Consider the following 14,301-nt stretch of genomic DNA (forward strand, 5'->3'; position numbering starts at 1 on the left):
TAACCCCCACTGCCACCGGCAATCTACACACCCAACCCTAATCAACTCTTTTCGACAGTTCGATTCTTCATTCTGCGAATCGGGACGAATTGTCCTTCTTCCAGTTGTGCAGAGACCAATGGAATTTCGTCGAAGTGACCAGATTCGTGGTGCAATACACTTACCCTACAAGAATAGAAAGCCACGTGGAACGATCTATTGTTATATTCAGACATGATGCAGGCTATTAGTACATCCGGGTGTGAAGCTTCTGCTGCACGCCGAGATAGATGCGTTCGCGTCCTTTATCAGTAGTCAAGCTCCCACCTACCAAAACGTCATGAACTACCTCGACAGAATGACGAGCTTTGGAGTGTTTCCAGAAGCCAGTTATTTTACATGGGCTACTGAAAACCACTATGCATGTCACATGCAAAAAAAAAATGTGCAGTACTGTGTGATACTAGTATTATCGCTCTACTCACTGACATACAAACCTATTTGCAGGGAATGCATGCGTATGCAAACTACTGACGACTGCAGTGTACAGTGAGTAGTTGTCTGTTCCAAAGATAAACGAACAAAAATAAAAATTTGTCAAATTCACACAATTGTTTAGCATTTACTCAGGAATTGTCGGCTCACACCAGCCACCACCCCCATGCATTTATAGGCGCGTTAGATGTAGGTTTTATTCTTTTTTTTAATATATCTATATTTTTTTTATTAGTGGGAAATTACGCTTGTGCAAACTCTTGATGCCTCGCACCCACAGCTCCCAAAGCACCTTTTAAACAATTAAGTATTGACTCTGCGCATAGTCAGCGGCGCTGGCGGGCGGTCATGTGTTTACAATGCGGGTCTCCGTATGTAGCTCATCTGTAAAACTCCAAGTGGGCAGGGACGAGGACTGAACTAGAAATTCCTGGGATCTGAAGCGCGGCTTTCATAGACGCCCCCCAATTGCGATCCACTAGAGCACCCGCACATTGCACCCCTATTATATATTTCAAATTGGCTGACCTATGTCATCGGAACATTCCAAAACATTTGAACTGTTAATATTAAAGGAGCGTTTGGCGTCGTACAATCGACACTTTTAACCGGTTGGTACGGGCGGCGGAGAAAAGCTCACCGGAGATAAGCTCACCAGAGATGAGCTCACCGGAGAAAAGCTCACCGCTAAACCGGCGGATGCGAAAAAAAGCTCACAGATTTTTTTTTTTAAACTTAGCGGATTTTGCCTTAAACGTGGCAATTTAATACAATTCGCATTCGCCACTTCATTAAAAAAAAATGTCCTCTTTCTTGTAATATTCTTGAAGGTCATTGGGCATATTTACTAAATCCTCAGAAATTAGTAATCACCCATTAATATACATTCTGTATATTAATGGAGCCGCAAAAATGATATCAGAACATCGTACACCGGTAAAAAAGGCAACAATTTATTGATAACTGAGGGTGCGCCGTCGGTAGCTCTGTCAAATAAAGAGGTTTGTTCCTTGTGAGCTAATATGAATAGCGGTGTGTGAAACGTTTCAGCTCCAAATATTCTGTTGTGCCTAATAGTTAAGTAGGTATTTGTTGATGCAATCAGTGTCGGCCACGCTGTCTTCCTTCTGTTAATTTCACTAAGAAAACTTTATTTGCGAGAACAGCTTCGTCCTGTCGTGTTTGTTGTCTTCACTCCGTCGTCGTCGTTTGAGCGGTTTTCATCATGTATAACGTTTACCAACTCGCCCGATTCGCTACCTTACAGAAGACTATTTCTTATAAAGGTCATGAGTAACAACGGTGCCAGCGTGCAGCTCTGAAAGTCATGAGTGGCTCACCTTAGAAGGGCACTATCACACAAAGGCCACGCGCGGAAACACAAGCACGAACAGCTAGAAAACGTGCATGTCCATGGAAGAAAGAAGCCTCGATATCCTACTGATTGTTTTATCCTGTTTTCAAAGGTTAATAAAACCTTCAAAGAGAATTTCAGGCACCGCGTTGTTGGGCATGCACTTCCGGATTTTTGGTGTTTACAGTTTTGGTTTTTAGGTTTTAGGGAGACATAAGTTTTCGAACTTTTTCATGTTATTCAAGTTCATAAAATGTTCAGTTAGGCTTTAGTTGCATAGAGAGTAAGCCGCAGAAAACACTGGCCCGCCACTATTAATTTGGGAGCAATATACTTAATAAGCTTGGCAAATAATACAAAAAAGGACATTTTCTTTTTGACAAAGCTGACGAACTTTAATGATAATAAATTGGTGTATGTTACGCATGATCCAACAGCCTCCATATAAAAAATTAAAAATAAATCGGGGAGCTTTTCTCCGCATCCGCCGGTTTTGCGGTGAGCTTATCTCCGGTGAGCTTTTCTCCTGTGAGCTTTTCTCCGGTGAGCTTTTCTCCGGGATTCGATTGGTACATAGCTGCGCATCGGCACTCAGCTAACCAACTATCAGGCCTTCATGTGAAATTATAATATTTGTGTCTGCTCTGTTTCTTTGTCGGTCCGTCAACGTCGGCTTTTGTGGCACGACATTTTAGTATGATGTAACTACGGCAACGTCTGCAGGAATGCGAACTAAATATACACACATGTCTGTACATATAAGAGGGCAAATTATTCTAGCACGTGACTTACGAGACGAAAGATCCAACCGAGACAGAATGTACAACGAGCCTGAATGTCCATCGAGACGAAAGATTCAACCGAGACGGAATATCCAACGAGCCTGAATGTCCAACGAGACGGAAGATCCAACCGAGACGGAATATCCAACGAGCCTGAATGTCCAACGTGCCTGAATATCCATTATTGGATCTTTCGTCTCGTTGGACATTCAGGCTCGTTGGACATTCCGTCTCGTAATCGTTTTTCGGCTGTATATAAAAGGACCGTTCTGTAAAATAATTTGCAGACGTGTTTGAGAAGTCTGTCCGCGTCTGTCCCGCGTTTGCGGGTTTTCTCAACGTGAGACTTGCTTCCCTTCGTCGTCACGCGGAGTAGAAGGCCACCAGGATGGGAAGTAAGCGGAAAGCTCAGGATGACTACGCTACTGATTTTATGGATAAATCGTCGTTCTGGTTCCGCGTGCCAATTGTTAATCCGTGCATAAACGTGGAGCTGCCAGAGGGATTTGTGCCTTATGAAAGTATCCATCGGCCGGTCCTCCGAGACGAGAGCTAGCTGAGTGACCTAGAATCAGAGTTTCTTTGTTACCGCCAGTATGCTGTAACTAGTACCGTTGATCTAGTGTTATTTTGGAAACTTCATTTACCTGACTGGCCACTACTGTCCCAAGCCTCGCTGGACATTTTGGGATTTCCTGTGTGCAGCGCAAATGTGGAGCGTGCGTTTTCAAAATTGCGGGTTGTGAACCGCAAGGAACGTGCTGCCATGACGGATGCAAGCCTCTCGAAGTATGTTTGCATCTACTATAATAACCAAGTGTGAGAAATACATGCTTCCTCAAAAAAGTGTATGCATGTGAATAAAATTGGAACTCTCTGTCTGTGATCAATCGCATTTTTTTCCACCGATAATCACCGATTTTAGCCTCGTCATGAGACGTTCCACCGAAATACACCGGTGTTTCAAAAATAAATAAACACCAAAAAACATCCGCCGATTTTTCTCACAAATAAACACAGGAAAGTACACACCCTATACATAAACCATGTTATGGTGACATAGAAAAACCGCAGGGCGCAGGAGTCCGATGCCCGACTTGTAATTGAAGGATCGGGTGTTCAGAATCCCCAACCCTGTTCCAACAGGATTTTTTTTTTGTACTTGTTCCAGCGCATGCTTAGTGCAAGATGCTTACAACCGACTGACGGACGCTTAGCATAGGGGTGAAGGGAATAAGTGAGGTGTAGGACGTTTCGGTGTGGGACTTTTCGGTGTGCGGAGATTTCAGTGCATGGCCAATCAAAATCACGAGTTGATTATTTTTTTTTTAAACGTAGTAAGCACTATTTTAGCTAGAAGTTTATTTTTCCGCACTTTATAATTTTTTGTACTTGGTCATCCATTTACGGCCACTTACTGACATACCACCTAAGTGACTTTGTTAGGCGCATTACCATCCTACGTGAGGACTGGAGACGTTGGACGTTCTGGTTCGTTTGTCAGTGTTTCTTTTCAAACGTACATACTAGTCGCATCTTATGTCTCGGGTAATTTTGAACAATCTCAAGCTTCTTGCTGTTCGCGCCTTTCCTACACAGGTTACCAATATAAAAGCCCACACCTTTACAAAAGGCGCCGAGAGCGCTTGTATCAACTTATCGCGTAGACACGATGTGATGCGTCTAGTGCGTCCGTTGGAAAACAGACACCGGCAAACGAACCATAACGTCCAACGTGTCCAGCCCTCCTGCAGGATGGTGCTGCGCCTAACAAAGTCACTTGGTCGTATATAAGTAAGTGAACGTAAATGGATGACCAAGCCTACATATTTATTAAGTGCGAAAAAAACAACAACAACAAAGATTTCTTGCTAAAATAATTTTAGAAAAGAAAAATTAAAAAACGCGATTTTGAATGACCGTGCATCGAAACGTCCGTGGACCGAAAAGTTCATGCACCAAACTGTCCGCGCACCGAAAATTCCGTGCACCGAAGTGTCCGTGCACCAAAACGTCGGTGCACCGAAACGCCCTGCACCGAAATTCCCAGACCCCACCGATGGCACATCGATTGGTCTTGCTCTCGCACAGTACGACGAACTAGGGGAATATTTCGTACACGTTTGACGGTTTCCCGAGTCGACGAACCGGTTTGAGAATGCAGTGTCGGGTTGCGGACCTCTTTAGCAATCTTATAAAGACGGTTCGCCGAACCACTCTATTAACAACGCAACTTCAAACATTAAAGCAAACCATAAAGATAAAAAAAAGAAGCACTTACCAAGGTGTTTTCGCTGATAGTTGTCAGTGCTGCCAAAGCCGTCAGGAGTTCCTCGTGGGTACCACTTGACAGGAAGAGTTTCTTCCCTTTACCTTTCTCCAGTATCGCAAGGCAAACCAAGCTACACGCCATTCCGCTTTGTTGTAGAGGCTTCAAAGTGAATACTCAGTGCGTTGCACTCCGACTCCTTTGCAGCTGGACATGGCCGGCCTTAATAAAGCTTTTTTTTTCTCTCTCTCTCGAAAAAAGAACCTTGTGTAACACGTGAGAAAAACAAAATTCCCGAACAGATCTTCCGAGGTTAGGCTGTGAGAGGATTATGAATTGGGGAGGGGATTAAAGGAGATTGGGGAACCTCCTTGTGCGTGCACGCCTCCTCCTCTCTGGTTAGAGACAACCGTGTCGTCTGCCATGGCGCCCGCCAAATTTTGGCCCCCGTCCATTCTTTTTTTTTTTTTTGCAGGGGTAAAAGCGGGGGGGGGGGGGGGGGGTGTCAAAGTATGCTCGTGTCCTTCATGGGTGCCTTGACCATGCTCATCACGAGGGTCCGAAAAGCTACTCACAGGCTCTGTTAGCTGTAGGTCAATCGCTCAAGACCTTCGCTGCTCTTCAAGTCCCGAAAACAGGCAAGGGAGAGGCTGTGTTCGAAATCTCACCCTAATAGCCCAAATAGATCCGCGTTACTCCGGCGGATCGTGTCACGTGATAACACAGATAAAGCGACGCTGGCTTAGGCTTCCCTACGCAAAGGTACAAACTGGAGTAAGATCGAGTAAATTTATGAACACGACCAAGGACATACGGGTGCCCGACAAAACAGATGGACAGCACTGGCAAGTGGCGCGTGGCGTCAAGGCTGACGAGCACTGAGGTCATCGAAAAGTAGTGTTGGAGGTAACGCGTTACTAGTAACGACGTTACTGGTAACGCGTTACATATTTCGCTAAAGCAGTAACGTAGTCGTTAGTATTCTGAATGACTAACGAGTAAGGTATTTCCGTTACTTTTTTAAGGTATCGGCTGTCAAATTTCGTTACTCGTTATTTTTGACCAAAACTGGTGAAATTCTGCACGAGCTTATCTCTAAATCCTGCACCAGCTCATCGCTGCACGGAACCAGCATCCGTCACAGTAAAGTAAAAAAAAAAAAAAAAAAATTCACTTCTCGAAGGCGAAGAAAACCTTCGGCTACCAGCTAATTCCGTTCATCCTCCTTTTTCTTTTTCTTTTTTTCATAGTGTCACCACCCACAAGGCTTGAACGAACGACTGCGTTACAGCCTCCTCCCCTCTCTCCTCTCCCCCCCCCCCCCCCTGCTTTGTGCAGCAGAAGCGGACAGCGGGGGGGGGGGGGGGGGGGGGGGATAGCCGTGGAGAGACATCCGTTAAAAGGAAGCTACGGAGCTTCTTGGAAAAAATGAGTTAGAAGTGAATGCTAGTGTATTTTTACCCCGTGAACCCGAATACCCAAACCATTTGCTGCGTAAGTATTGTTAAACGTGAGAAAAACGCGAAAGACAGTCGCTGTCCGTGACGTCATCGACGGATCTTTTAGCTGCCCAAGGCTAGGGAGGCGGGGCTTCAGCCCTATTTTGAAATTGCTCTTGTGGCTCTCCGGCGCGTCGCATTGAAATATAATTTTGATATCTGTTATTCCAAAGGCCAAATGAACGCAATTCAAGCGTTTTTTCTCAAATGTAGAAGTGCCCCATCTTCCCTTTAACAACAGTGGACAATTAGTGGCGAAGCGATTTGCACATTTCTCTAGTCTCGAAAAAAAAAAAAAGAAACACCCTTTGTGGAATATTTTTACCCTCGCTCTCCCCCTCGCTGCCTGAAAGTTCCTGACCCACTTTTGTACACAGATGAATATTTTGCTTGATTAGCCTTTAATTCCCTAAGGTCATGATAAAAAAAAAAAAAAAAAGTTTTAAACCTGGAAAGAAAACTTACAAACACGAAAAAAAAAAATTTTTTTGCACACAAAAACTAAGCGCTACTGCTGGTAAGAGGCAGCAAGTGATTATAGTCAGTGTGCTGATAACCGGTGTCTTGTTCCAGATAGTGAAGTAATACCCGTGCCACACGGGCAACTCGAATGCTATTTACAACAAATGACATTTGAGCGGACGGCCAATCAGCGCGCGACACTGCGGGCGTAGCGCGTTCTACGCTCGACAGATTGCGAGCTGATTCGCCGATCACACAAATGTCATTCGTGGTAAATGACATTCGAGTTGCCCGTGTGGCACGGGTATAAATCAGTCTCTGGTAATAGCATGAGCCGGACTGTTACTAAAAGCGGCGTACAGATGAGGGTTGTTGGTTGGCTGGTTGGTGTTCCAGCAGTCCTCGTTCGCACGCTGTAGTTTATAAAAGCCGATTGACTAACATCTCCGACTGATTCTGCGCGTGAGATGGGCATGAATAACGAAAGTCCGTCGCCATGGCCAGCAGGTCTGAATGAAATGTATCAACTAAAGGAGACAGAAGCAGGTAATTTACAGTTTCAATGCCTAATCTGCATGCCAAAATTAAGCTGCTTCTCGCATCAAAACACTATGAAACCACTCTGTAAACTTTTATCTTTATCCAAGCTTGTTAAGGAGGCTTATTATACATCTCTGCCAAACATAGGTACTCGAACAGAAAAGTAACGTTCGTTATTTTTGAAAAGTAACGGTAACGGTATATCGTTACGTTTGTAAAAAAGTAACGTAGTTCAATAAAGCGTTACTTTTTACCAAACTAACACGCTATTTCGTTACTTTTTTTCGGTAACGGGCACAACACTGTCGAAAAGCGAAGGAAGCGAGGAGGAAAGTCGTGATATTTGCTTGAGTGTTAAACAGACACCGTACCAGGTTGACATATCCGCGTTCTTGTAACAAAATAAATAGATAAATAAAAAAATAAATAAATAAATAAATATATATATATATATATATATATATATATATAAAAAAGAGCCACTTCAAAAACTTAACTCTTTTACTTAGACGTTTCGACCCGAGACGGGTCTTCATCAGTATGACAGCAAATCAGGAAAGCACTCTAATAACCCCCAATCGTTGCAAAAAAAAATGGAGGAAGGAGGCAAACAGGCACAACAATGTATACACGCACACAAAATGAAAAACGTCGGGTAGGGGGGGGGGGGGGGAAGGGAAAAAGAGGTGATTGTCGTGGGACAATGAGGTGAGTCCCCGAAAGCGCCAGTTCCCCCGGGCGCAACTGCACGGAGTCGTTAAAATCAGGTTTGCGGATAAGGCCACAAACACAACAACCAAACAACAACAACAAAAAAAAAAAAAAAAAGAAGAGAATGGTGGAATTATTTTAGGGGACAGCAGGATCCAAGACATCAACCACGCTAAGTGTGGCCCGGCTTCTATTGATACCATTCCTGCGTGTCTCAAATTTGTGGATGAGGTACGACTCCCTTTGCTCGCGTTCGTAGTTTGATTTAAAGCGGGTCTCGAGAATGGTCACTGTTACTTTCTCGAACGAGTGATGCTCTAGCCTCATGTGTTTGGTGGATAGTGGCAAACCAAGGAGAGAGTTGATGTGCGACTTGTGATTGTTAAATCAAAGTCTAAATGCTGTTTCCGTCTGTCCCACGTACTGTATTCCGCATACGGTGAAATGGAGCAAGTAAATTACGTTCGCTGAGTCGCAAGTAAGGCGCCCGCGTATCTTCAAACTGAAGTTTGATTTTGAGCTTCTTGCCATATCAGTGGAAACAATATGGTCACACACCTTGCAGCCTGATTTTAGGCATGGCCCGCAGAAGGAATTTGCGGGGGCAGATACTCGGGAGTTTGCCAGTGTGTCTTTTAAGTTTTTTGAGCGCCTGTAGCTAACGCGGGGAGGCGAGGTAATAGCCTGGCTTAGTCGGGGGCTTTGTGCAGTTATGTTAATATGTCTCTTCAAAATTTTGTTCGAGTTCGGAATGTTGGCGTAGCACGTTAGGTCCAGATTGGTGGGCGGGCGGTCATTCCTGATCTTCGCGCGATCGGATAAACGCTTGTTGTGGTCCAGTGCCGCCGCCCTGCTGATAGCATCATCAACAATGCCCTTCGGATACTTCTGCTAGTCCAGAACATCCCTCAGCTGATCGGCACTGGAATTAAAGTCGCTTTCGTTTGAGCAGATGCGTATAAATCGGTGAGCTTGTCCTTATGGGATGTTATTCTAACAGTGCCGCGGGTGAGAGCTGTGGTAATGCAGATACTCCTGTCTGTCAGAAGGTGTTCTATAGACCTTTGTCTCTAATGCGGTACCAAATATCCGGACCGTGACATCAAAAAAGTTAATACTAGATTTTGAATATTCGTGGGTGAACGCAGTACTAGGATGTACAGTGTTGAAATCTTTAATAAATCTGAGTTCTTCTTCCGAATGTGTCCATATAAAAAAAAATATCGCCAATATAGCGTCGGTAGAACAAAGGCGTAAGCTGCTGATGAGACAGGAATTTAGATTCAATGCTACCCATAAAGATATTTGCATAATTTGGGGCCATTTTCGTCCCCATAGCCGTACCGCTGATCTGTAAAGAGAATTTGTCATCAAATTCGAAGCTGTTGAGCTCCAACACCAGTCGCGTGAGAATTGAGACCGTGTAGCCATCAAAAGCTCAGACCCCCTAGAGAGCAGCGTTTTTTCCTCCGACGAGAGGTCAGCAGACGAGAGGTTCACAATGTTAGAGTCATAATGGGTTTCAATGTTGTTGTTCCTCTTATCCAGTGAATGTACCCCCGCAGGGGGCACCTGTGAAAGCAGGTGTCTGGAGAGTGGCGTCTCCACGGACCCCGAGCCATGCGGGTTCGCCCGCCCACGTCTGGCTGTGCGTGGCTTTCCCGTGTCTGGGGAAAAGGGAATCCTGGTGGTTGAGCCGAGCCCGGGGCAGGTTTGGACCCTTCGGGGCCCCCCGGGCGAGGCAATACACCACTTCGGCCCCCGCTTCTCATAGACGGGAGTCCTGGTAAGGCCCGGCCAGGATGATTCAGTCTAGTCGCCACTTCTTCTACTATCCCCTCCTTTCTTTCATCTTTGTCTTCTCCTTCTTTTCACTCTTCTCATTTCTCTTCTTTCCTTTTCAACTCCTTTGGCGGCAAGGGCTAACCTTGGGTGGTGACAGATACTCTCGTCCAGATCCACACTTGGTTATAGTTTCTGGGTAGCGCTAATAGAGTAATGCTTCCAGCAAAGCCATATTTGTTATGGGGTGTTACCTATTCCCTCGTTGGGCTCCGTGGTGGGCAGCGCGCCACAGATTCTGAACACCCTTTGCCTTTTTATGGCTCCCCTCTCTTCTAAACCCCGAGCAGAGCGACCCCCCAAAAGGGTTCGCCCCGCTCCCCCTACTTTTGAAAAAGCCAAAGAACCCGACACCTTTTCACGATTTCTTGTACTTCATGCTGCGAACGACTCTCTACCGTTATCAAAGATGTCACCTTTCCTTGTCTCTAAGGTCCTAGAGCAGACGATCGGAAAGAATTAAAAGGCAAAAAAACTTGCTGGAGACCTCCTCGTTGAGGTAGAAAACAAAACTCAAAGCACAGCATTACTGAAGTTGACTAGCTTAGGCGAACACCAAGTTTGTGTGACCCCGCACCGGACTTTGAATACTGTCCGCGGCGTCATCTCTGAGGATGACCTCCTTCAGTGTGCTGAAGAAGAAATCCTTGAAGGGCTGCGTCGGAGTGCTGTTGTGGCCGTGCGGCGAATCACGCTACGACGAGACGGACAGAAGATACCAACCCGACACCTAGTCCTGACTTTTGAACTCCACTCTCTGCCTTCCACCGTGAAGGCAGGGTATCTAAACTGCAGAGTTCGTCCTTTCGTTCCAAACCCACAGCGGTGCTTTCGTTGCCAGCGTTTTGGGCATGGCTCCCGAAACTGCCGCGGCCGAGAAACTTGTGCGAAATGTAGTGCCCCTGACCACGTCGCTGACATATGTGAAAACGACCATAAATGCATAAACTGTGGCGGACCACACCCCGCAATATCACGCACATGTCCGAAATGGAAGGAAGAAAAGGAGATAATTAGATTTAAGGTCAAACACAATCTCAGCTACCAAGACGCTAGAGAACAGCTTGCCTTCAAGGTAAGGGGTTCATATGCCGAGGCAGTGCGAAGGGGACCCCCACTGTCTATGGCATCCGTGGAGACGCAGACTTCCCCGGAAGACATGTCACCTCCACAAGGGTCCTTTTACGTACGTCCGAAGACAGTGGGCAACCCACTGCCTTCATGCTCCAATGAGTGTATTGCACCCTCCAAGGAGCCAGACGTGTCGTTACCGGCACTAGCTGGCCCTTCTGGCCGGGGTCGGGGGCTGCCTCCCCGTGCCTCTGGCAGCTCTTCAAAGCCTGGGCGGTCAGATTCACCTCTACCGCCCAAAGGACCCAAGGTCTCATTGGATGAGAAGAAGGATGTGAGCGTCCCACTCTCCGATGAGGACCTTCCTCTCTCTCAAACAGGCTCTGTTTCCTCGGCCTCCTGCGAGGCTGGAGGACGGCCTAAAGACACTGCAAAAAAGAAGACCATCCCACGGATTGTGGCACCAAAAGACACATAAACTACATTTCACAATTTTTGCGTAAAACACTTATTGAGGCGTTTCCTTTATTGAAGATAAATGTATTTCTTCCTTCAGTGGAACTGTAGAGGCCTCCTGTCTAACTACGATGATGTGAGCGATCTTTTAGAGGATCACCGGCCCATTGCATGTTGCTTACAGGAAACGCACCTAAAAACCACCCACACCAATGTTTTAAAACACTTCCAGGTGTTTCGTAGGGACCGTACACATGCAGCTCACGCAGCTGGAGGTGTTGCGGTGGTTGTCCAACGTTCAATTCCTTCTAACGAGGTAGCCCTGCAGACTTCACTTGAGGCGGTGGCAACACGTATTTTGTTAGATCGAATAATTAAAGTCTGCTCATTGTATGTACCTCCCAATTATCAGTTACATATGGAGGAGCTAGAAGACCTTGTTAATCAACTTCCTTCACCTATTTTACATTTAAGAGATTTTAATGCACACAATCCCCTGTGGGGTAGTGACAGACGGGATTCTAGAGGGGCCCTTGTTGAACGTTTTTTTTGCTTTTTGCGGGATTGCGCCTGCTGAACACAAATGAATCTACATATTTTAGCTCAGCGAAACACACTTTCACTTCCATTGACCTATCTATTTGTCACCCATCATTATTCCCATTGCTTTCATGGAAGGTCATACCGAATCCTCACGGAAGTGACCACTTTCCCATCATCTTAGAATTTAACCATCTCCTTATGACCGTCCCAACACGCTGTCCTCGTTGGAAATTCGAAAATGCCAACTGGCCTACCTTTAAAGAATCATCTCTTTTTGCATGCACATCACTTGACGATCTCGATATCAATAAAGCCACTCAACATATCACTCAGCACATTTTACAAGCTGCCATTCTCTCCATCCCCATGACGTCCTCGCCTCTGCCCAGGAGACCAAAGCCCTGGTGGAACAAAGATTGCCGTTTGGCCAAAAACGAACAAGATCGAGCGTGGGGTATATTTAGGCGCTACCCTACAACACACAATCTTATTGAATTTAAGAGAAAAAGGTCCCAGGCGAGGTGGATTAGAAGGCAAGCTAAGAAAAAAAGTTTTAAAGGGTACGCTTCTTCAATTAACAGCACTGTATCTGCGAAGGAAGTCTGGGATCGCGTACATAAAACTGACGGCTCTTACCGGGCATTCACTGTCCCACTCTTGAGTCGGAATGGAGTTTGTTCTGCAAGCCTTGAGGAACAGGCCAACATCCTCGGTGAACACTTCGAGTATGTCTCCAGTTCGGAACATTACACCCTAACGTTCCAGCGATACAAGATCAATGCAGAAAAAAAAGCTGTTATCACATCAGGTGGCATGCACGAACCCTACAACACTCTATTTACGTTATACGAACTTCAAGTGGCACTTCTTTGTTCCAAACAAACTGCCCCTGGACCAGATGGTATTCATTATAAAATGCTCGAACATCTTCATCCATCCACTATGGAGCTAATTTTGTACCTTTTTAATAGAGTTTGGCTCGAGGGCCACTTTCCATCCTCCTGGAAGACCGCTGTGGTTGTACCAGTGCTGAAGCCCGGCAAAGATCCCTCTTGTGCATCTAGCTACAGACCAATAGCTCTGACTAGCTGTCTTTCCAAGACATTAGAAAGGATGATTAACAAGAGACTCATGTTTTTTCTAGAACGAAACAGCTGCCTTGATAAGTTCCAGTGTGGCTGTCGGTCAGCACGGTCCACTGACGATCATCTCGTCCGCTTTGAGACCTTCGTACGTGAGGCGTTTGTCAACAGACAACAGTGTCTCTCCATCTTCTTTGATTTGGAAAAAGCATACGACACAGCCTGGCGTTACGGCATTCTGCAAGATTTATTCGATCTTGGTTTCCGTGGCCGAATGTTGAGTGCTATACAGAGTTACCTGCAGCACCGTACGTTCCGCGTGAGGCTGGGAAAAACTCTAGTAGTAGTAGTAGTAGATTAGGGTTTTGTGGCGCAAAAGCAACTAAGGCTATGATGCGCCAAGAAGTGATACTATTGCAGAAGAGGGTTTTGAAAAAAAAAAGCTTTAGTAGTTGGTAATTTCAAAAATGTATAAAATAGGACTAGGACCTTATATTATATATAATGCTACAATTTGTGTAAAATATCAATACTTTTTAAAAACTTAAAAACCTGGGTGGGTGGGAGTAGTGGCTCATTTCCAAGCAGCACACATAGATGTAGAGGAATATGCTCTTTGTAGAGCTGGGAGAAGTAATGGCGGCGTTTATCATCATGCGCAGGGCATTCGAGAAGGATATGCAAGACACTTAAAGGTTGTTGGCAATGCTCACATTCCGGAGGGTCCTCCCCACGCAAAAGGTGTTCATGCGTCAGCCGCGTGTGCCCAATGCGTAGGCGACAGAGGACTACCTCATAGAACCTGTCTCTGTGCCTAGCACTCTCCCATTCACCAAGAAAAGGCTTAACCATGTGCAGCTTGTTGGACACCTGTAGGCTCCATTCTGTTTGCCATTGAGCTTTAAGATGACATTTGACTAGGGCACAGTAATCTCTAAATGGGATACCACTAATGTCCACAGTACGAGTGCCACAAGTGCCCGCAGCACAATCTACCTCTTCATTCCCTGGGATTCCGACATGGCTCGGCACCCAGCAGAATAGAACATCACATCCCTTCCTGGTAGCTGCTACTATTTTGCTTTGTAATAAAACAATGAGTGCATTCTTTGGGGTTTCAAGTGAAATCAGAGCCCGTAACGCACTCAACGAATCTGTATATACAACTGACCGGGAGTTACGTGTTTGGATGATGTGATCTATTGCAAGCAGAAGG

This window comes from Ixodes scapularis, unplaced genomic scaffold (genome assembly GCF_016920785.2).
Source record: "Ixodes scapularis isolate PalLabHiFi unplaced genomic scaffold, ASM1692078v2 PGA_scaffold10__122_contigs__length_95168666, whole genome shotgun sequence".
Classification (NCBI taxonomy): Eukaryota; Metazoa; Arthropoda; class Arachnida; order Ixodida; family Ixodidae; genus Ixodes; species Ixodes scapularis.